This window comes from Falco punctatus, assembly GCF_963210335.1.
Source record: "Falco punctatus genome assembly, chromosome: 2".
In the NCBI taxonomy this organism is placed as follows: Eukaryota; Metazoa; Chordata; class Aves; order Falconiformes; family Falconidae; genus Falco; species Falco punctatus.
This window is the reverse complement of record NC_137581.1, coordinates 16,679,087-16,704,194: the sequence shown is the minus strand read 5'-3', so window position 1 is coordinate 16,704,194 and position 25,108 is coordinate 16,679,087.

Genomic DNA, 25,108 nt, shown 5'->3' with positions numbered 1-25,108 from the left:
CATGTCCCCACAGTTTATTTGGGTATAGGATAGAAACAAACACAAACATGGAAATGTGGAAGGAGGGAAACCGAGAATGAGAGTAAAAAAAAGATGTTTCTTCTTCCTTCTAACCCCACAGCAGAATATTAATTTCAAAGTAACTATATGTCACCATTCTGAATAATATATGTGGTTAAGAGTAGGGCTCTGTTTAAAGACAGCCACTTCCTAAAGGAAACCAAAGTATAGTTAAGCAACAGATGAAAGTAAGAACTTAGGGACAGCTATTCCATGGCAGATGGATCTAGTGTTGCTTGCAAAAAATCACCTTCTCTCCTCAGTATTATAGAGTAGCCATTTTGAAGGTGACATTTTTAAGTTTGCTTCAGAGACCTAGTAAAGTACTTGAAGAGGTCATCCTATTGACAAATAAATAGTTGCCTTCCTGAAAATAAAAAGGAATACCTTTTTTTTTTGCATAAATTTTCAGATAAAATTAAAACCTGGATTTCTGCACTGGATTGGTGAGTTAAAAACATTCCACGCTTTAAAAAAATCACAAAGTTATAAAAATAAATATTTTAAAAGAAATCTGTAATTCTGACAGTGAGGGGAAAAAACAGTGCCCACAATATAAACTTACAACTGACACTGAAATCTTTATAGAGGTTTTTTTCAAGGGACCTTTCAGCGTGTTTCCTTTTAATTTGCACAGACAAAAGCAGTTAATTCTTTTCCTAGAAGCCAAAAGTTTTCTGGGCCAGTAAGAAAAAGAAATTAAGAACCCTCTGACTCTGCTTTAACTTGATCTCAGACACATTCATGTTGCTCAAGCACTGGAAGGACTAGAAGATGGGACAGGCAGTGTGATGGGTGATGTGCAACAGGGTCCAAACCACAAACAAGGAAGGATAAGACTTATTTTGTTTTCTAATATTGAAATCAACTTTACCCTGATAGTCTGCAGTCCAAAGTAAATACTTTCATCAAACTAGAGTTTAGGGTCTATAACTAATATGAAACTATATGATTCTTGAAGACTAGATCCTTACGAAAAATGATGAATATTTTTGCTCAGCTTTTTCTGTCTTTTTTAAACATCCTACCAAAGGGTTATGAAATGACTTAGAAGTTCAACTAAATGAAGCAAAGTCCTAGAAAATGTGTACACAAATCAATCATGGGTTGATAGGAGTATTTACTGATAGATAGAAGTGTTATTTTGACTATATTTATATTTTCAATGGAATCCATACACCTTAGAAACTGTCCTAAAATCTCTCACTCCACAGTTTTACTTGGGAAATGGGAAAGCAGTTTTTTAATTTATAATCTCAGCGGCTAGTTTCTCAGTAGATATTTATATGATGGAATATTTTTGCTTCAGCAGATCTCTTTCATTGTCCTCACCAACCATTTTTGATTTTCTGGTTGACAGGATCACACAAATGTGCTTATGCATTACAAACAAGACTACTTGCTTTTAGCACAGAATAGTACAGAAGAGAATGATAAGGCATAAAGAAAGGCTGAGGAGATCATATGGAATAGATATAGAAACAGGCACTACAGGTCCATTTGACCTTGTAGGGGGATGGTCTGCCAGGAAAAGTTCTTCTAGGAGAGCGTGTAGTCAGTCGAAGATGCAATCAGATGTTCTGCTTAGATGGATAATCCCATATTTAGTGGAAGCCCCAATGTGCTGAAACACTGTATCTCTTTCCAAACACCTCGGGACCATTTATGCTGGCCAATACAGGGAACAATCATAGTGCAACATCTTTTAAAATCGAAATTGAGAAGATGGGAAAGTCGTAAGTTAGTGTTGTGGTTTAACTTCAGCTGGAAAACTAAGCACCACACAGCCACTCGCTCACTCCCCCACAGTGGGCTGGGGGGACACAAAGGGATGAGTGAAAGTGAGAAACCTCTTGGGTTGAGACAAAGACACTTTAATAAGTAAAGCAAAATCCACGCACGCAAGCAAAGCAAACCCAGGAATTCATTCACCACTCCCCACGGGCAGGCAGGTGCTCAGCCATCCCCAGGGCAGCAGGGCTCCACCATGCATAACGGTGACTTGGGAAGATAAAATGTCATCACCCCAAACATCCCCCCTTCCTCCTTCTTCCCCCCAGCTTTATATGCTGAGCATGACATCATAGGGTATGGAATATCCCTTTGGCCAGCTGGGGTCAGCTGTCCCAGCTGTGTCCCCTCCCAGCTCCTTGTGCACCCCCAGCCCACTCGCTGGGGGATGCTGTGAGAAGCAGAAAAGGCTCTGTGCAAGCACCGTTCAACAGTAACTAAAACATCCCTGGATTATCAACGCTGTTCCCAGCACAAATTCAGAACATAGCACCATAACATCTGCTACGGAGAAAATTATTCCAGCCAAAACCAGCACAGTTGGTTCAGAACTGTCCTCAGCAGTGTCAGCACATTGCTGACAATTAGCATGCTAGAACTGGAATGCTCTTTTAAACTGTTGCCTTCTGGAGGAGAATTCCATATCTTTATATATGTCTACAAACGTATTTATATGTATATTTTTTTTCCACTTGTGACCTGAGCTGACTTGATTCGATGGGGTCTTACCCCACGTTAGCATAGCACTGAGCTCAAGATAGTATACTTTGCTTTTCAATAGGGTTAAATGCACAAGTACAGGAATATATCATGTTCCAGCTCCTGGTCCGAGGGAGCTCCTGTGGGAAGGCAGTTTTCTGTATTCCTCTATGGAGGCATTTGCTAAGTAATCCAGGTTTAGGTTACAGTGAAGATAAATGAGAAAAAGAACAGTCTCATGGCTAAGCAGATGGTTGGAAATCTTAACATTTGCCATCAGATCTGAGTTTGTTATTAAGCCATTTGTGAAGCTTTAAGGACAGTGTCCTCTCTATTTGTTTCCTAATCAGTTGATTTCTGATAAACTTAATTAATGCTTTCCCCATGGTTTTATACCCCTTAGTGTGAAAGACTGAAGATAATTTTGCAAGATATAGGACAAGTTTGTCTAATGGAAGTAGAATCCTAGTGTTGCTACTGGTTGCATAATCCTTCAGTGAAATTTTTGGAACAATCTTTCTCTTGCTCCCTTATGACTGATAGCTCATGGAAGAACTTTTTCTATGTTCTTCCGCATTTAACAAGAAACTTCTGGCCAGAGCAGGAAAGTTAAAGAAGTTTGAACTACAGGCAAAAATCTCACTTTTTCCTAAACTTCTCAACCTTCACTACTGAATCTCTTTTCAATCTCTCTATAGAAATAGTGAAAGTAGCATTATTTATATTAGTGCGTTTTCTGTTAAAAATAATTTGAGTAGTATTATGTTCAGCCATAGCCATAAAAAGGAACAATTACACATGCCCCTGGATCTTGAAGTACCTGAGCAAGCAACAATTACTATCCCTCCAGGTGTATTAGGGATATTAGGTGGGATGGAATGTAAAAGGAACAGGGAATATGGACATGGTCTTTTTCATTATACTTCCCACCCACCCCTAATAAATAGTGATTCTGGCATTCTTGTTGACTTTTTTTAGATTGGCAGCACAAACCTTTCACAAAGGAAGAATAAAACTGGTGGTTTTGCTTCTAGGATTCATTCATTCATTCTCTAGTATAGCTAGACTTTTCCTGGTGCAGTCTATGGTGACATAAGGCTTTAGCTTAGTCTGATCACTGTCTGCTCCTCTGATTTGTAGATATTTTTTTTATTTTATTCCTGAGTTTACTTCTACTATGTGTCTTGACATGTCTCCTGTGAATAGACTAACAGAAAATGCAGAGGAGATTCTGCATGGATTCACAAGAGAAAATCTTGGATAGGATCCTCTAGGGAATATTGCCAAAGTCAAAAGAAGACTCAGAGCAATGAAGTAATTTCTTCTCTTACCATAGATCAGAATTTAAACAGAAATGTATAAAAGTATTAACTAGAAGTATAGAATTGTATCATTTCACATTAGTGCATGGTTCTAAAAATAATTGAACCTGTGGGGCTCTATTTTTATATAGGAAATGATAAATAGCTTCATATTTGCTCTGGTTTTGTCTGGGGTAGAGTCAATTTTCTTCATAGTAGCTGGTAGGGTGCTATGTTCTGGATTTGTGCTGGGAACAGCGTTGATAATCCAGGGATGTTTTAGTTACTGTTGAACGGTGCTTGCACAGAGCCTTTTCTGCTTCTCACAGCATCCCCCAGCGAGTGGGCTGGGGGTGCACAAGGAGCTGGGAGGGGACACAGCCAGGACAGCTGACCCCAGCTGGCCAAAGGGATATTCCATACCCTATGATGTCATGCTCAGCATATAAAGCTGGGGGGAAGAAGGAGGAAGGGGGGATGTTTGGGGTGATGACATTTTATCTTCCCAAGTCACCGTTATGCATGGTGGAGCCCTGCTGCCCTGGGGATGGCTGAGCACCTGCCTGCCCGTGGGGAGTGGTGAATGAATTCCTGGGTTTGCTTTGCTTGCGTGCGTGGATTTTGCTTTACTTATTAAAGTGTCTTTGTCTCAACCCAAGAGGTTTCTCACTTTCACTCATCCCTTTGTGTCCCCCCAGCCCACTGTGGGGGAGTGAGCGAGTGGCTGTGTGGTGCTTAGTTTTCCGGCTGAAGTTAAACCACAACATAAACCATAAAGAAATATAAAGAAAGCCACAGCCTATGAAGTTTTACATACATCTGCAGCCTGATGACTTACCAATACATCTTCTTATAAATGGTGCAACTCATGTAGAAGGTGTGGCTAAAGGTAATAATATTTCTTAAAGTATAAAGACTCCTAGAATTTTCAAATTTTTCCTGATCCCATGTTTATGTATCCTTGACTCTGTTTTCATAGGTATAGTGATTAAGCAGTTTTCATCCTGAAAACATTAACAGTGTTTTTTCACAGGACACAATGTATTAATCTTCTGACAGGAAATTTTAAAATGCAGTTTTTATGAACAATGGTATTTCAGACCACTGGTTTAGGTTTACCCCAGAAAACCTTCAGTACGTTCTGAAGCCATAATCTCTATATCCACAGCTTCAGAAGATCCAAAATAATTCAAGAGTCAAACCTGTATGGGCCTGGGGTCATGATTAAAAACTGAAGTAAATCTAGAGAAACTTTCACATCTTCAGGTACATTTTAAAAAAAAAATCAACAACCTATAGCGATAACAGGTTTTTACATGAAATTCAGTGAGATTTCTCTTAGTGCATTTTTGTCTGCATACAGCAGCAGTAATACTACCCCAAGAATGTAAGTAAAGAGCCGACAGAAGGAATAGGTAAAATGTTATTTTCACTGATACTGATTTTTTGCTTGACATCAGATTTGGCTGTTATTTTGGGCTTTGTGTCCTGCAGTTGGAGATGATAGCTAGACACTGCTATCAGTTTTTCTGTTGAGAAATTAAAAATATAATTTTCTACCTAAATATTTACTCCTTTTGACTAGCTCTTGACTCTCCTACACTACTGGTAGACATTATTGAAATTAAGGAAATGTATGAAGAAAAATATTATCTAGCATAGTTTAAGATAAACCACTTATGTTTTTTAAACACAAGAGTAAATCCATGTGAATAGGAGAAATTATTCTTCTGTGGCATTAACCTATTGGCTTAATTGCTTAAATATTTTTAACTTTTCTTGAGAAAGTATTTTTGTTTTTCATACATATCAGATTGCATGTGTGAAAACATAGTTTACATCTTTAATGGTCAGGAGTTCATTAAAAAAAAAAAAGGAAGAAAATTCCTTAGCCATTTTGTATTCAAAGAAGTTTTATTCCTGTCTTCCATGAACTGAGGCATGCCAGAATTTGAACAGAAGCAGCTGCATGCCCATCCTCACATCCTCTTTCAGTAGTGTGCATTTGGAAACTTGAATACCTTTTTTTTGCTTTCCAATATCTTTCCTCTCAGCATTTAAAGTCACTCTTTTTCTACAGTTTCATTCCATCATCTCTTTCAAACTCTGTTACCTAATCACTTTCTCTCTTAATTTGTGTCTTCTTTCTGGCAATTCTCATCTGACTTAGAAACTGCTGTCCCTGCTGTTTTCCTCATTGTTTTTGGTAAAAAATATTTCATTTTGATATCAAGTTATTTCCCAGATCATAGTGACTATATTAAAACCATACTTTAAAGTACAATTTGCTGAGTTCTAGTTCTTATGTTAAAAGTGAGTTATGCCAAAAGTCTTAATGTATTGGCAAAAAAACCCCACATACATACACCCCACAAAAAAAAAAAAAAAAAAAAAAAAAAAAAAAAAAAAAAAAAAACCCCACTCTGTGAGGTTCTTAGATTTGTTTTAACACCAAGACCTCCATTTTTTCACAATGAGTAAAATATTGATGCTGTTCTATGGAATAGCAAATACATAGCTGAGAAACTAAGTTACAACAGCTCGTCTGAGTTCAGCAAGAAATCGTACAAAATTTTTTTAACTGCAGGTGTGGTAGGGTGAAGGCTTCTTAAATTATATTATGTGGAGAAATAAAGACAAACAAAACAATGCTTTTTAAATTCCACTTTTCCCAGAGCAATCAAGATAAGGAACCTTTGTACTTCACTGTCTTTCTTGTAATGTGCAGTTGCTTATGCATGCCTCATGGTTGCTTCACAACTGAAATGATAGGAAGGCTCTCCAGAGCATATGGAAACTGATGTGAGCAGGAGTTATTAACAGACCTAGCCTTTGGGAAAAGTCTGTCTTATCAAGCCATGAAGTTTGAGTTTATTCTGACCACTCCGTATCCACAGGCTTGTGAAGTGTTGCTGACCTCCTGTCAGGTTTTCATCTGAACTGTCAGCTTCTAAAAGGCTGTGCTTCTGTCCCAGTGAAAGCACAGTTTATCAGGTTTTCTTTGCTTTCCTTCTGTAACAGAAACAATGAATAAATCCGCCCTGTTAGTGTTCAGGACCTTTGAGAAAGTAAACTTACTACGGGGAAGTTATTAGAGCTGCTAGGTGTCAAATGGCCATGTGGAAAGCATTAGTATGCTGTCTGTAATAATTAAAGTACCTTGCAAATGAAGCCTTGTCTGTTTATGACAAACACTACATATTTTGATAAAAAATACGAGGTTGTTAGTTTTATAGTGTTCTTTAATGTGACTGAGTGGGATGATGTACTCCTTCCTCACAAATTCAATGGACTGTTTTGGCCAGAAGTGTGTACACTAAACTAATCATCCTCTCATATTAGTCTGTAATGGACAGTTTCAAGGACTGAATTGCTCCAGAGGACCACTTCAGAGCACTGTTGAAACCTGCCCCCAGGAACCTTCCGCATTGCCATTCCCAAGGTGCCGGGGGAAGCCTGGCTGTGGCCGACTGCCCCATGCGTGGTGCCCTGGCAGCTCCAGCACCAGGACAGCCTTATGGAGCTCACACCCGTCCCCACTTGCATGCAGCCTCACTGTTGGGCCTGCCAACAGCCAAAACCCGTTACTGTGGCTCAGCAAGAATATATTGCGATCCATTTCTCTTGCACTAGCATGTAAGGACACTCATGCACCTCAGCAGCCAAGAATAACCCATTAGAGATGCGTCAATGCATTGGACTAGGGAAATTGAAGGTATTATCTAAAACAGCATCAGAAAAGCAACACACAAATGCAAGTTTTTAAATCAAAAGATCTGGCTATGGTTCTGTCATAATGAGCAACATTTTTGATAGTTTTTAGCTCAGGACATGGCTAAGAAGACTACAGCAGTGAGAACATAAACATTCAACTAATGGGAAAGCAATTTGGAAGTGGAAAGATTGACAGATTTCTGGCCATTAAACAGAACAAATTATTATTGTTATCATAATCATTATTATTATTATATTTAATAATTATTATAATAAAAAAACTCTGTTGTATTTGGAAACTGAATTCTGCCTCTGAGCCAGGAGCAATACTATCAAATTTTGTCATGTAGTACCACAAACACTTCAGTATGTGAAGTTTTGACTGCTGGGGTCATTGCTGGCCTGTTACTCCTCATCCCCTTGCCACATTCTTGCTTAGGGAAACAAAACTGTTTCTGTGACAATGTATCAGTCGAGATTTGGAGAATGACAAAGTGTTTTGGGGCAGGTGAGCAGTGAAGAGGGCTGCACATCAATTAAAGACCAGTTAAGGATCAGTCAAGAAACTTCTGCATATTTTTCAGGAATGATTGAAAGTCTCAAGCTTTAGAGACTACTTCCATGCATCCTGCAGAAATTAGCAAGACAAAGATGATTCCAAAAAGACAGGTGTAGTGGGTTAACCTTGACTGGCTGCCATCCAGCTGCTCTTTCACTCCCTCTCTGCAGGATGGGGGAGAAAATAACATTAAAAGGTTGTGGGCTGAGATAAGAACAGGGAGATCAGTCATCGATTACCATCATGGGCAAAAAGAGACTAATTTTAGGGAAGATTAATTTATTGATAATTAATAACAGAGTAGGCACAGGATGATGGGAAATGGGGGCTATGTTCAGTCCATAACACTTATCTCTACTGTTTCTTCCTCTTCATGCTCTTCCCTTGCTCCAGCATGGGTCCTTTCTGTGGGGTGCAGTCCTTCGGGAATGGACTGCTCCAGAGTGGGTCCCCCATGTGTCGCAGGTCCTGCCAGAAAACCTGCTCCTGCATGGGCTTTTGTCTATGGGTCACAGCTCCTACCAGGAGCCCTCTCCAAGACGAGGTATCCACGGGCTGCAGATTCCTTCAGGACATAACCACTTTCTGCAGTGTGGTCCTCCACAGGCTGCAGGGTGGATATCTGTTCTACCATGGTCATAGGCTGTGATGGGACAACTTGCACCACCACAGTCTCCACCACAGGCTGAAGGGGAAACTGCTCTGGTGCCTGGAGCACCTCCTTCTTTTCCTTCTTATCTGACCTTGTTGTTTGCAGGGTTATATCTCCCAAATGTTCTCACTCCTTTCTCACAGCTACTGCACAGCAGTTTTTTAGCCTTTCTTAAATATGTTATCACAGAGGCATCCCCAGCATCACTGATAAGCTCAGCTTTGGCCAGTGGTGGTTCATTTTAGAGCTGACTGGAACCATCTGTGTCCAACACAGTGGCAGCTCCTGGTGTCTTCTCACAAAAGCCACCCTTGAAGCCCCACCTCACTCCTACCAAAATCTTGTCACATAAATCCAATACAACAGGACATTTCTGGGTTCAGGGTCTAACCCAGAGGAAAACTTGTAACTTACACTCAGCCAGTTGCAATGATCAGGAGCATTCCACAATTACGTTTTGTTTAAAATAGCTTCCAGGCTGCAGACAGACATAACTGCAACTTGTAAAAGCAGCGTATCAACAAATAACACACTGTACAATAACCTAAATTGTCTTGCCAGGTAGCCTAGACGTATAAATGGAAATACATGAAAATGATACTAAATGAAGAGAAATTAAAATAGCATTACTTTGAGAGACCATTCAGAGAATTTACTGAGGTCTCACCAAAACCAGTTGTAAGATTTGTATGAACCTGCATGGAACAAGGATTTGGGCCTCCAGATTTGCTTCAGACAAGGATGTGGGGCAAGGCACATGCTAAAAACATTCTGCAGAGATTGGTGGAGTTTCACGTTGGCCTGGATGGGCCGAATTGCTAAATAGATTTCATCTTACAGGCATGGGAAGTACTGTGTGAAACTAGTACGCTTAGATTATGGTTCAGAAAATTTTCTTAAGTTAAATCTTTGGGGACAATAAGAGTAATAGTGGAGGTTTGTTTGAAGGCATACAGTGCACTGTCTTCGTCTCTTGTAGAGGAATGAAGCTGGGTTAATTATCATTGATAATTACGAGATGGTAAAAGTCCTTGTTGTAGCTTGATAGCTTGGAGAGTGCTGCAACAGTCTCTGACATAATCTTTTTATTGATATTGAAGGTAGGTTTTAATCATCTCTATATTACATCTCCAATGATATTTGATAAGTTCTGGGTGATCATCTCAACCAAAACCCATTGCAATTAAAACCAAGAAACAGCCTGACAGAACGGAAAGTCTTTTTATACTGTTCTTGGTTTTCTCTACCCAACTCATCATACCCATGATGATCAATGTAATCAAGGAAGGAAAAAAAAAAGTGGCTTGCACTGGCTAGAATAACAAGGAGTTTGGAAATATAGTTTTTTATTTGTTTTACTTCCAAATTTTGTGCTTCCTAAGTCATGTCTTTCCAAACAAAGCCTGGCAATTGGGAATATTTGTGCTGAAAGCAATAATCTTAATTTCTGGTTTTCCTTAAAAATAGTTTATGCCTGTTAATCGTCTGATGGCCTTTTTTAAGAAGTTCGTTTTTTAACCACAGCATTCTATTAGCCCATGTATAAAGACTAATGGAATTAGAATAATGTAAATAACTTACATTTTCTTCAGAGTGTCCTGTAGTCACAGAATCACAGAATGGTCAGGGTTGGAAGGGACCTCTAGACATCATCTAATCCAACCTTTTGCTAAAGCAGGGTCACCTACAGCAGGTTGCACAGTCATGTCCAAGCTGTTTTTGAATGTCTCCAGATAAGAAGACTCTACAGTCTCTCTGTGCAGCCTGTGCCAGTGTTCTTGTCACCCTCAAAGTAAAGAACTTTCTCCTCATATTCAGATGGAACACCTTGTGTTGCAGTTTGTACCCATTGCCTCTTATCCTGTGGCTGGGCACCACTGAAAAGGGCCTGGCTGCGTCCTCTTGACACTCACCCTTAAGATATTTACAGACATTGATAAGATCCCCTCTGTCTTCCTAAGTCTAACCAGGCCCAGCTCTCTCACAAGGGATATGTTCCAGTCCCCTCACCATCTTCATAGCCCTTTTCTGGGCCCTTTCCAGTAGTTCCCTGTCTCTCTTGAACTGGGGAGCCCAGAACTGGACACAACACTCCAGATACAGCCTCACCAGGGCAAAGTAGTATTTTGCCGGAGGAAGCGAAGCAATTTATGACTGGCAGGACTTTCAATTTATAAGCCAGGATCACTCAGACATATGGAGAGAATAAACTGAAATGTTTGTTTATCTACAAGATTTTCATAGGAAATATAAGTAGAGTACAAATTTAGGTTTATGCAAAGCTAAATTATCCATTTAGAAAATACACCAACTGTCAATGCAAGAATATACTTTAACATGTGCTAAGTGAATTCAGCATATTGCTGCTTAAAACATACTGCTCCCCAAGGTGTCTGGAATTGAGAAAAACATAGGATTTGCCACAATTGTATCTTTATCAGTTGTACCTGCAACAAAAGGCAGCTCATGTGCAAAGCACAGCAGTAACTAACCTTTGCCTGGAGGACATGAAGTGGTCCAACCTTGTGATTCATGTAAGGTCTGACCTCAATTATGGCTTTAACTGATGACAATATTTATCTATTGCTTATATCAAAATATGAAGTAACAGAATTTTTTTAGCCACTTCATTATTTTCATAAATAATGGCAGCACCATTTATACATTTCCCCTTTAGATCACTTCAGGGCTTTAACTTCTATATTTTGAAAGTAGGAAATAATGGGCATAAAATTCTCACTTCTTTAAAAGGTAAGTCTTTTAGCTTCTTCCAAAACCAAGTTTCAAGTATCCAAACCAAACATGCAATTGGTGTGTTAAGGTTGAGGACAACATAATATCTTCCTGCAAACACTTTAATATGCATGTATTTACACTGCCATGCTAATGCTTTCCATTACTGTTTAGGTTCAGTGGTACCAACAGTGAAGGAACACTATTACATGCATGTCCTTTTACATCCCTACAACACTGTAAGTAATGAAATTAGAAATGTTTCTTGGTATTTCTGTTACTAAACATAATCAATAAAATCACATAGGCAGCTTTAATACAGACATTTTCCCTATTTTGAATACTTCATTGTGGAAATACAATGTTTCTTTCTTTCACTTTGTTTCCAGCTTTTTTTTTTTTTTTTTCTTTAATCCAACAAGGTTGTATTCTTTCCTAAATCTCCAAATATTTAAGCTGAAAACAAAGAGATTTTTTTATATGGAAACTTACCAGCATCTGTCTAGCTGGGTTGATTTTCAGAGGGACTGGCATTTGTAGGTACAGTGGTTTGTCTTTCTTGAGCTGTGAAGCAGCAGCAGGCAGCCATCCTCGGCACTAAAAGGGTAATAGGAAGAGGTGAGGATCTGGGGTTTGATTCCAGATAAGGGAGAGGAGCATCCTGTAATAAAGAAGGAACTTTCTGCTCTGCCCATCCCACCTGCCTCCAGCCTAACACTGGCACTGGTTCTCAGCTTCAGTTACAGTGTTTCTGGGATGCTTCTCAATGCTTACCTCTACATTAGTAAATTAAATAGGGCCAGGACTCCGGGCGAAGCACTGCCCTGGGACTGTCTGTGCTGATTAATAACTAGCATTGTCTCAGGCATGGTTTGGGCCAGGCATCAGACCATCATGGACAACACCCATTTAGGGTTCAGGGAGCAGTACACAGGCCAGGGACTCTTCTGCAGACACTCTGGATGAAGCCACTCTGTTTTGAATGGAAAGGTGTCTAGTCATATCATGCCATGCCCTACTGCTTTTCTCATGGGCCAGTCAATGAACTCTGTGCATCTTTCCAAAGTGCAAAAGGCTGGTGCTTACACCACTAAATTTAGTCTTTTTTTTATTTTAGTTGGAGAGGTTTAGGGAGCACTCACACAATCAACCATCTGTGGATGAGAGGGGATGGTAGTGCCTGGTGTGGGAGCTGTCGTAAACAGCAATAACCCAGTTACCATGCTGATAGCACTCTTTCCAGCAGAATGAGACAACCCCAAAAAAAGAATATCTTTGTGTAGCCTAGATTCCAAGGTGACCTGCGTATACCTGAGGATTTTAGAGCTCTCAGAAACCAATCCATACATGGAGTACTCAAAGAGAAAGGAAGCCAGGCTTTTTTACCACATAAACATCTAACTTCAATCCTGTGATCACTGTAACATTTATGTTAAAGAGAGAATTGAGCAGTTTGCATTGCCTGTTATTCAAAGATTGTCCTTAATGGAGATTGTCCTTAAATTGCATCCTGTTAAACAGGCCAAGTACTTGGGATTCTTACCAAACATATATTTGTTAATAATTTGTTAAAAGTGTTACTTTCTATGGCTATTTATGGATATTGACATGCGTGTCTAATGAGAAGCGACAAGGTACAAATCTACATTATTATTATAATTATTGTTATTCACTCTGTAACCTGTTCAAGCTAGTAACGTGCAAGCATATCTTAATGACTGACATTGCAGCATCCCCAGACCAGATGCTTTTGAACATTGATGTAAATCTGCAATGTCTCTACTCACCTAGATGGAACTAGATCCGTATGCACTGAAGAATACTTCCTTTTACTCTTTATTTTCACAGTGTCTCTTGTCCATGATGGGTTTGCTTTTCAGTAACATCTTCAGTAACATGAGGAGGAAAACGAAGACTTGAATATGTTTTTCATCATATAATTTTCTTTGCCTGTGTATTTTACCTTGTGACTGCAAAGACACAGATAATTAAAGGACCCATATGATGTGCATGTGTGCAGGTATAAGCATGGGGAAACAGCAGGCGTAAGGTAGGGAACATTTCTGGTTGCCAGAAAAATGAATGATGAGTCCAAAAGTCACACTAACAATGTCAGGCAAAGTTACATTGGTAAAAATATCCCATAAAACTTTATTTCCATTAAAACTTATTGTAAGCATAATTGAAGACATTTAACAATCTAGTATAGCGAACATCCAGTCTCCTAAAAATAATTTGTTCTGCAGATAATTACCACTTGGCTGAACCATTGTTTATGGCTATTAAATAATTATTCAAGTGTAGAGCTTTGGATACATAAATGTTCTGTGCCTCCTTAGGAAGGAGACCAGGTTAAACACTAAATATGCACAATATAATTTTCAATTCACTTACCATATTCTGGAGTGGTAATAATCACCAAGAAAAATGGATAACTTTTTGCTTTCATTGCAATCTTTGTTATGCAAAGGAAAACTAATATAATAGTAGGTTTCCCTTCTTAACTTTATGACTGACACTTACCTTTTTCCCAGGGATAACAGGTGACACATAAAACAACAAAAGCTGTGTCCCAGCTAATCAAAAGAATTGAAAGAAGAGCTATCAATGAAATAAAGTACTGATTCTTTCTTTGATAGTCATGTTTGTCCCTCAACTCTCCTTCATTGTTACTTTTGGGCTTATTAGATTTATTTTTTCTAAAATGCTTTATCTCCAGTTAGCAAACAGGTACCATCTCTCAAAGATTAAGGTACTATTTCTTGGTAACAACATATTGTTCTCAGCCAGCCCAGACTGTTGATGGGCTTCTTATTCTTCAGTGCTACCATTCAGGTGTGACCCTTCTTTACCCTAGAACCTGACATCTAGTGAATCTGAAGGGGGATTCAGCTTACATATTATTTGTTTTGGGTTTTATTATGACAAAACAGTAGGTATTATTTTGCCAACCTGTTCATATTTAAGACTCACTGTCAGGCACAGAAATCTTTGTAACACAGGCAAGCCTGACAGTTTATATCTACAGGAATTGTGTTCCTGCACTTGAATTTTAATTTAGTAACCTCCAGGGAAAAGTGTGGTTTTGATCACTTTGGAGGAACAAGGAAGACAAATCATCACAAATCTGTACGCATACATATAAAGGGTAGTTGATGTGGCTATTTAATAACTTTTGGCTTCCTCTTTTTTATGCATCCAGACACTGAAATGAGTACACATCCTTTAACGTAGGAGTGGTGTGTCTAGTCAGTCCATCAATATTGTCTTATGCAGACATTATTGAGCTATGTTATGAAGTGATCCTTATGCCTTAAGATCTCATTCTTACTAAAGACATCCTGTACAATAACTACAATTAAAATCACAAGGTCATAGAGTTCTACATTTGTTACAAGCTAAGTGTCATCATAAATGTTTTTCATTACATTTAGAATAGAACTATAAAATCTGTGGAAACTAAAGAAACTCACAAAAATGGAAATGCAAACATTAGAACAAATTGGCATATCTTGTCTTAGAAAGTCATGTAATTAGCTGTACTTCTCAGCTTCAGGCTAGCCATACTTTATTTACATAGCAACACAGTGGTTTAGTGTTTTGAAAGGCAGAGTTAAAAGTTGCATCATTTATTTTCTTGTCTTTCTCCAAATCAGTCAATACTATGTTATGTTTGAAACCATTCAATATCCAGTGCACCATATTTATCTTATCTTACCATAGAGGTTTAAATGTTTTCTTATTCTTACCCATAGCTGACACTGAGCATTTTTGACAAAATGAAAGCAATTCTATTGATTAGAACAGTTTTGTCCAAAATAGCAAGTACTTTTGAAATAAATTTCTGTGCTACATCTGAGAATAAATACCACAGCAACAATCAGAGAACAATAACATGTATCTTCCTCCCTTTTCAAATCAAAATCTTCTCTTCAAAATCAAACAAACGTGCTGTTGAACACAATGGAAGTTCTGATTTGAAAAAAGAAGGAAAGGAACATGAGGTCTGGAGTAAAGAATTTATTTTAAGGTGATAACAGTCAAGTAGAAGACATTGCACAGAATTTGTAACTAGGGTCTTTCACATATGGATTGCATGTGGAGGAAAGCAGGAGTGAATGTGCAATACCCTGGCCAAAGTGTCTGCCACCAGCACTAAACATGGCTGCTGGGACTGAAGTGACCAGCGTAACAGACCAGGACCTTGTCCCTTTGCGGCAGAAGGAATGTCCTCTTCTCCCAGTTGTTCCTGGGGGATGTGGGGACATGTCCTCCTCATCCTCCCCTCTCAGCTCTGCCTGCTTGAGGAATGTGAAAGGAAAAGGAATAGAAAGAAGAAAAGAAAATAGAGGAAGGATGAAAAAGTTCCCTAAATCCATAACCATATTGCACCAATGCTCCTTGTATGTAGATACAAATGAGCACCCTAAAGCAAGCGTATGGAGAAAATTTTTAGCAGTGGCTGAGCAGTCCTATGACCTAGTCTTAAACAGCATTATGTCTTGGGGATAACTGTTGAAATCCACAAAATGACCATCTAGACCTAGGCTAAGGCTGGGTCTTGAACTCTTACCCACAATGATAAGCATCCTGGTCTTCAAGCTGGTAAGCTCAAGTCAGTGTGATGCTTTCTGGGGATGACTACTTATTTAGAACAGAATGGTTTGGATCTGACTTTCAGGAATAATTAATTGTTCAAACCCCTGGTTATAAAAATCCCAGATCTTCAGCTAACCCCTCAATTTTCTGTAAGCAGTAATTATCCACACATACAGAAAGCGCTAATGACTTACCACCTCTCCTTTGATAACGTGCTGCTTTCTCCAACTGTTTCACAACTGCTCCCTTCCCCTCTATTATTTCAGTAACATAAGTTAAAATTAAAGCAGTTGTTTTCAGCTTCCACCTGTCTTGAAGGTTCCAATTTCTATTTCAGTTTTGTACTGAAACATTCATTCATGTTTTCCAGCTATCCTGTGTTTTAATGAAAGCCAGTTATCTCTTCCTATAAGCCTTAGTCTGATGAAAGAAATTATAGAGATCCAAGTCCTAAAGAGTTGCCTGGATGGGCAAAAGGCTACGCTGGCATTAAAAACTTTGGAGTAAGATCAGATTTTTTGAATGAGAATCTAAAGGTCTTATTTCATGTCAGCTTGCCTGGAACTAAATTGGAAGCTGGAAGCTAGATATCCCAAAGAAAATGGCAGGAGGCATCTAATTTGGAAAAGTGGTACCAAGACTCTGCAGCACACTGATACAACATATTTACATCCTACTTGATCCGTGGGATTTGGAATGTAAGGAGAAAAGCATTACAGAAACCCTGACTTTCTCTTCCGTTGCTCACTGCAGAATAATACTAAAAATAGCCATATGTTTTGATATCTGTAATATGAATTGTTCTTGGGGCTAATGTTTTGGAGTTTGTTTTTTTTTCTTCATGGCTAACACTTACCCAGATTTTGGTAAACCATCTGTCGAATGAAAGAATATTGAGCTCTTTCCAAACCACAGGGACAGTAATCCAGCAGCTAATAACAAGAGATGAAATAATACATACTGAGCAAGGCTTACAGAGTAATTACCAGCTCTTAACAAAGCTAAAGTAGAAGATAATAGCTGACTTATTTAAGATGAAATTATATTATCTTTTTCCAACCAATAAGAACCAGTTTCTGGACAATACCACTACATATGAATCTGAGCACATTTTGCCCACATTCTCTTAAACATAAATCGTTGCTGACAATGACACTAACAATATAGTAGGAACATCCTCAATCTGCTTAATGGATGAAATTCAGTTTGTGCAGAGAGTTTGAATAGGGCTAGGCAAGAAATATGACCATTGCAATTTTACATAATGAAATAACAAGGGATTCAGAACATAGAGAATGCAGGCTCAAATTCCTCTTGAATCTGATACGTTACTAGTCAAACACTATTTTTGAAATACAGATTTTTGCATTTATACAGTGGGCATGTAGCTGACACAGCAAAGCAAATGCTGTATATGTTACATGTTGCTGTAAATTGCCCCTAAACTTCAGGAGCTGAGCATAACTATGTCCCCAAAAGGAGAAATTACACCATTTTTCTTCCCTGAACTTTGTTTTTTATTTTTTGGCACAACTTTTTCATCCTGGATTTAAATAATAGACTGTGCTGAGCACCTCATATAAAACTTTTATCTGCTGAAGCCAAGGCTGTTGAGAGAACTCAACAGAGTAAGGAAACGGGTTGGGGGCTGGTTCACTTTACCTGGCCAGGTCGGGGGTACAGGGGGGAGTTATTTCTGCTACTAATCTCTTGGGGAGGTGAGGACACATGTCTGTGTAGCAGATCAGACCTTCTCAGGGAGCTGGAATGCATGTCAGGCTGGGGGAATATTCACAGGTTTGGAGAAATGGGCTTCTTCTGAAAACAGTATTAATGTCATTTCGTTTAAATATTGTTGTTAAGCAGCACTGAATAAAAAATGCTTTCTTAACTCAAATTTATAATTTCTTTCTTATCTCAGTCATATACGGTGTGTAATATATGTTTTTTAAATCTCTTTTGTTTCTAGAAAGAAAATATTGCCTTAGACTGTTTTCTGTATAGATGCTTTTTAAGATACACTGAAAGTTTCAGAAGCCTTGCTTTCTTTCCTTTTTCATTGTAATTCGGGTTTTTTTCATTGAAATTCATATTAGCAAATAGTAATATTGTTGCGGTTTCATTTGTATTACAGAAATTATATGGACAATCAAACTGAGATGCAAAAAAAGAGCTTTGAAATAAATGCAGCTGGATACATTGTCAAATATTTATCCAATGCTGTAAAAACTGGAGATTTCTGAAACAAGATGTTCAGATGTTAATGATCTAATACAATCAAAAAATCAAACCACCAGTTTCATTATGATGGAGATTCGTATACTATATGGAGCTCCGGAAACTGGAAAACATCCATTCACACACTTGCGGAATAACGGATGTGAAACCTTGGTTGAGTCTACAGAAGATCATTTCCTGCATAGCTTACTATAACAATATTTCCCTGCACAAGCTCAGCTGGCCTCTTTCAAAGTTAAGCCTAGCATGGGCTTAATTCTGAGCCACATTGAATTTGCATCTGATGTATCTTCATGAAGTCAGTGGGCTCATGCCCTTAAATTTAAATGCTGGTACATATTAACTGTTCTGGAAAAGTAGCTGGATTGTTTATGAGTGACCTCTAAAGGGCATTTTCTTGCTGAAAAAATATTTCATTTCCAAGACTAATGTCAAAAACTTGCTGTGACGTTCAGTCTTCTGAGCTAAAACTATTCTATTCACGAGATCATATGTATTAAAGTTGAAAAAAAAATTCTCTATTTCTATTACAGGATTTTCCTTTGAGAAAGATCTTAACCACAGAAAAGTTCATGATCGGAAAATGGCTGAAATTTAAATCTGAATGAGGATACAGGAAGCAGACTGCATGGAAATCTCGGTGTGTAAGTGTTGGCTTACCATCTCGCATGATTTTAAGGACTACAGGATGCATGTGCAACTACAGTCAATAGCTTTTGTCATAACATTTAGTCTTCTGGTACTGAAATGCATGATCTTTTCCCAAATTACTGTTAACCCATCTTGAAATATAAGAATTTGGGTTTCCAGTACTACTTATTTTCTATTTAAAGTTTCTGTCTTTTGACACCTATACCCTTGTAATTTTAGGCTTCTACCTGGTTGGTTTCTAGTATAAATCAATGCAATTTATTTTAAATTATTCTTGACTTTATATACATTTTCTCTCTGACGGTCCATTATACATTTAAAAGAATAGTTTTATCGCCTTTTTTATTCTTTTTTTTCTTTTCTTTCTTTCTTTTCTTTTTTTTTCTTTTTTCTTTTTTTTTTTTCTTTTTTTTTTTAACTGCACAAATCAGGCTATTTTAGTCCTTTAATCAAAAAAGCTCAGTTCCCTTGATAATTCTGACAGTTCTCTCATCCAGTTCTCCCAGTGTGATTTTTATATTTTTTTAACAGAATGACTAAAATTTCACATGATATTCCTAAGGAAGTACCACCACTGTGGCATGAGTATTTTTGTATCTCAAATACAAATTCCCCAAATGATGCATACTGCAGTCTTTTTTTCAGTATCGGATGGCTGGTTTATTCTTGTGATTATTAATGTGGGGGTTTTTTTCTCCACAAATTCCACAACTGAATCCTCAATTTATAGGCCTAAGTTTTGGATTTGGATATACATAATGCTTATACTTTGAGCTAATTTATTTTGTTCTATTTCCATAATTCCTATACTTCAAGCTACCCCATTTTTTCCTCAGTTTTATTACTGATATTAGTCTCCATTTCACCCCCACAGAGGTATTATCAGAACATCACCTTTGCATACTTTATTGGTTTTACTATAGACTTTATGAAATTATATGGACCACTCTGCAATTTCATGGCATTATTTCTCATTCTTCATGCACAGCTTAGCACCGCTGACAAGCTGCTGCCACTTTGTTTGCATAAGAGCAAAAATGTCTCATTGAAACATATACAGTAAAATTCTTGCAGCTCCCTTAAGAAAACCTGCCATGAAGACCAGGAATAACACTGAAAAACTGCAAGCTGCGCAGTATTCTTTATGCTCATTTTTCTTGTAAACTGCTTAACATATTATGTTTATGTTGTTAAAAGGATATAGTATTATAAACATAGGTAGGAAATGCAACATAGTTATATTAATGTTCCTATTGGGAACCTAATTCTTATATTTCCTGCTTAGGATTCCCTGAGACACTCTAGTATATGCTTAATTGTATTCATGTGAGAGTATTCCCAGCGAAATAATTGAAATTACCTTAGGTAGGAAGTTATGCACATGTTGTAAGTCCTTATAAGATCCAAAAATTCTTTGACTTAACTCAGGAATCCATATCCTGATTCAAAGGTGATAGCCAACTCATGTTATAAGGTATTAAACTGAAAACTTCATTTTTTCATTAATCATTTTCATTAAACTTAAAAGTTCATTTGAAAACAAAACTACTTCTTATAACAATCTGACACCTGTACCTTGACTTCATAGCTAATTATAATTGATCTGTCAGTCTGAATTTTCTATTTTCCAGCTTCAGTTTATAAGACTTCAGTGAATAAACCATATATGTTCCTTTAATCTTCACAAGTTAGCAGAGGAGGTTGAGAACAAACAAAGAACATGCGTTTAATTTATGTAATCGCAAAACTTGATTCAGATTGTGAAACATCTTTGGTTTTCTGTTCCTAATTGAAAAACATTTAATTCTGTTAGTGCATTGACATATAAAAACATTATCATAAATTAGCAAGTTCTTATGCAGCCTTCAAACTACTGCCTTTTAAAGTATTGTAGCCAAGGTAATGGATGAATAACATACTGCCAGCACTCCAGATGTGGACATGAAACTACTAGGTATGGAAAGCTAAAAAAAAGATGTAGATTTTCAAATGGGGTTTTCAAAAGCTGTTGCAAAGTTGTAGAAACTTGATGCCATTGAACTGTCTTGACTGAGAAGAGGGAAAAGAACAGTGACTCTGAAAGAGTTTCCTTTTCATGTGGATTTAGACAAGAGGACAAGCATTGATATCTGGGGCTACAGGGGGACAGCGAGGAGTGGATTTGATGAGATACAGCCAAAGCACATATGCTTAGTTCTTGCTGAGATGCAGCTTAGCAGTCCCCACCCACAATAACAGAATGTGAGTCATTTTTTGTGACCTGCTGTAGAAGCAAACAGGACTTTTTAACAGTGGAATTGTCTTTCTTTTCTGTCCCTGCAATGATGGGGACAGACCAGGGCTTTCCACAGTGAGGCCAAAGGCGGTTCTGTCAGGGTAGAAGTGGGCTTATCCTTGTTGCTGCTTTCTAGGTGTGTGGGGTGGAGAAAAGATCCCCAGCCCATCAGAAACAGAAGAAAACTGCAAAGATTATTTCTGAAACAACTGAGAGGTGAAACTAGATATACTGCTGGTATCACTTCACTGAATGAAGAGGCACCTCTTCTCTCCCCATGCTGAAATATCATCCAAGCGGAGACATGTAGGACCCGAGCAAGGACGTGTGTCAGATTGGGAAGATCATAAACTGCCAGTAGTAATGAGAAAGTGTGATGAGTTTCTGCCAAATAATTCCCAGATAGATAAAAATTGCAACAATTTCAATCCCATCTATCACATTTTGTGATTTTTGTGTGTGTCCAAGACAAGGAAGCATGATGCACTCTTGGTAATCAAAACTTTGCTGATATTGGTTATAAAGAGACCTGGCTTGGGAGATTTTGAAGAACCAAATCTAAAAGGAAGATCGAAACCACATAAAAATACTTTCGCTCTCCCAAAATTTACACACTAAAACACATATCTAGGAGGGCAGTCCAGTGTCTTCATGGTTCATTTGAAATATTTGAATCCCAGGAACTACAGAACTCTTACAAATTCACCCTAATTAAAATCTGATTAGAAATGATTCATTGGAAATTAAGCACTTTTAAAAATTATATGGATCTGAGGTTTGGAATTGGCCATTATACGATTTTTGTTCGCTCCTCTGGGTAGAAAATAGCTTCTTTGGCAACTCTTCATCAAGAATGATGAATCATGCCAATGATGTTATGATGTAATGACCATCATTATGTACAGGTCTCACCAATTCTTTCACCATCCCACCCTACCCTGCATCTTGCCTCAGCTCACAACACTGTGCACACTTTTGATCTAGCCCATAAAAATCAAAACAAAAGTTGACCTCCCACAGGCCAAGTATCCACTCCAATGTGCTAAACTCAAAATAATAGCTCCTTCAAGCACGGGCCTAAATACCAGAGCTAAAATACCCAGTGTTCCCTCAGTAAACCACAAAGGTTCTTCTACATGCCTTACCTGTCATATCTGCATCCTGTTTTGTGTGTATCAAAGTCACATGCAGTGACGGTGTGGGGTTTTTTTTTTGTCTCCTAACATTATTGTTCTTTTCTAGATACTCTCCAGTTTGGCAACATTTTTGTCATACTGCAGCATTCCAACTGAGACTTCATCAGTGGTAAAATGCAAACAGATTAGTTGCCTTCTTTTTATTTTTTTTTCTTTTTTGTTTTATGCAGAGCATACAAAAAAGTAGAGTCAAAACCAGTATTTGCTTTTGTGAACCTGTGTATGTCTCATATCCTTTTTTGTTATCCATATTTTTTCCTTTTTCACTTTTCTGATTTTATGACACTGGTTCTATTTCAAAAGATGACTCCTTGTTCTCATCCTGATCTTTTTCTAAAGGGTTTGCTAGTCCTGCCTGCGTGGTATCAGCTGCAAAGAGCATAAATTGAACCTTTATACTACCTCCTGTCACTATAGAAAATACAAATATAACTGAGCTCTGAAGAGTCCCCTTTGAGCCTTTAAGATTCCTTTTAATGTTGGTGATAAGTGCATATTCTCAGTGATTTCTTTCTAGCCAATTGCACACCTACCTGATGGTGATTTCATCTTCACCACACTTCTTCAGCATGCTTCTGAGAATCACATAATCACAGAATACTATAAGACAGCGCTAAAAAATCATACTGAGCTCAAAGTATGTTACATTTACTACCTTTCCATTATCCTTTAAATGACTTGGTTTATCTTAAAAAGAAAGACTTGATTTATTCGTAAAGAACTAATGTTGTTTATTTTTTATTACCATCTTACCGTCTAGATACTTAATCTGATTGACTAATGATTTGTTGCAAGGATTATGTTTGAGTGCTGTGAGCTATAATTTTTGAAGTCCTCCACACTCTCCTTTCAAGGATAAATAATATGTTTGTTATTTTGTTCTTCACAATTCTTAAACATAATTGCTAGTGATTCAGCTGTTACATTGTCTAGTTCCTCTAGTGCCTTAAGGTGTCTCAGGACTTCCTTACTTGAATACATTTATTTCATCTAAAAATTTATTTAGCTTAGGGTTTTTGTACATTTTATTTTTTAAATTGTTGCATTTAAAGATCTGGTTATTGTCAATATTTTGTTTTGAAACTGAAAGGTATTTAATGTTCAAGTATTTTTGGCCCCATTTAATTCTAAACCCCCCCCCCCCCTTTCTTTTTTTTTATTGACTAATCTACACTCATCTTTTTTTTTTTTTTTTCTTTTTTTTTTTTTTTTTCCTCATAATATGACATTTCTGTTCTGTATCTTGCTCCGGTGTGCAGGGATATTCAATAAAACATAACACCATCTTTAATTACCTCTTGCACTAGGAATTACACCAGAACACTGCCTATCAGGTACACCTTTTTCTTTTGTTCAGTATGCCTCCACAGGCTTTAGTGGGAATACATCAATTTGCACAGGTAGTGTGTTTGGAGTCATGTACCCTCCCAGTGCTATGAATCTGTTACTTATGCAACAGAAAACAGTTTGATATACAATTATATTGGGAGAATGTTCTCCTATATATTTTAAATTTAACATCTGGATCTTGCCTTTTTCTTTTTAAGTGTAGCAAAATATCTACAGACTGAAGACAGTACAGTTCAAAGCAAGGGTGACTCCCTAACCTGTCAACACTTCAGAATTTGTGCAGTTGCCCAACTTAAAAAGCAATGAAAACAATTGGTCTTCAAGGTACAAAGGAAAATCTGAGTTTTAAAGACCAGACTTTAGAGTCCTAAAGGCAAATCAGAGCATGACCCCATTGCTTCAGGTCCTGGCTTGAACACCTTCTCTAGTTTGTTTTTCTGATATTTTATCCTTATTCTTTGTGCCAACCAATCCTCTTGGTAGTATCACAGTATTTCTCCTGGACCACAGGCAACACTGATGAGATGTTCTTCTGTAAAGAAGAAAAAAGAAGCCCTCATGGACACATCCACCAGCTTTGATCTATGCAGCTATTGGTGGTGGCAGTGATGCCGCCTCCATATGATAGCTGCACTGGATCCATGCAGAGATGTATTGTGCTAGGACTGTAGTTCTTTCATGTCCATAACTTAGCAGGAAGGGTGACCTCCTTCCCTTGATACCTCCTACACACTTTCTTCAAAGATCATATAAGCCTTGAACACTTTTTATCCTTGGAGTCAACTATTTAAAAGCATCCACTTGAATGACAAGGATTTTTTTTCTGAAGCATGAGAATATGGCTTGTTTGAAAGAGTTTGCAGAGATTGCTCCCTTTCTCTTTGCAGATGATAATTACACTAGTGCATGAGAGTATTAAAGATCTTTTTCATAAACTAAAAGTGTCAGCTATAAATATAGCATAGGTAGTGCTTGAGTGTGAACAGGATAGCATGCAGCTGCACTGAGGTAACTGACTGGCATACATGAATTCTATAGCACCAGATGTAATTATATGAGACCAGGTTATAGACAAAAGTGCCTCTCAGACAGGTAAGAAATTCCTCCTTGAATCATATCTGACCTTCCAAAAGGTTATAACCATTTCTCGTCCAATTGAATTGACAATGGTCGAAGTGAATGTGATAAGTCAAGGTACAGCAAGCACTGTTCATGCTGTGCAAACATTACTGATGTAGGTTAAAGCATGACCTACAAAAATGACAAAGGCAGGAAAAATTCAGAATCACA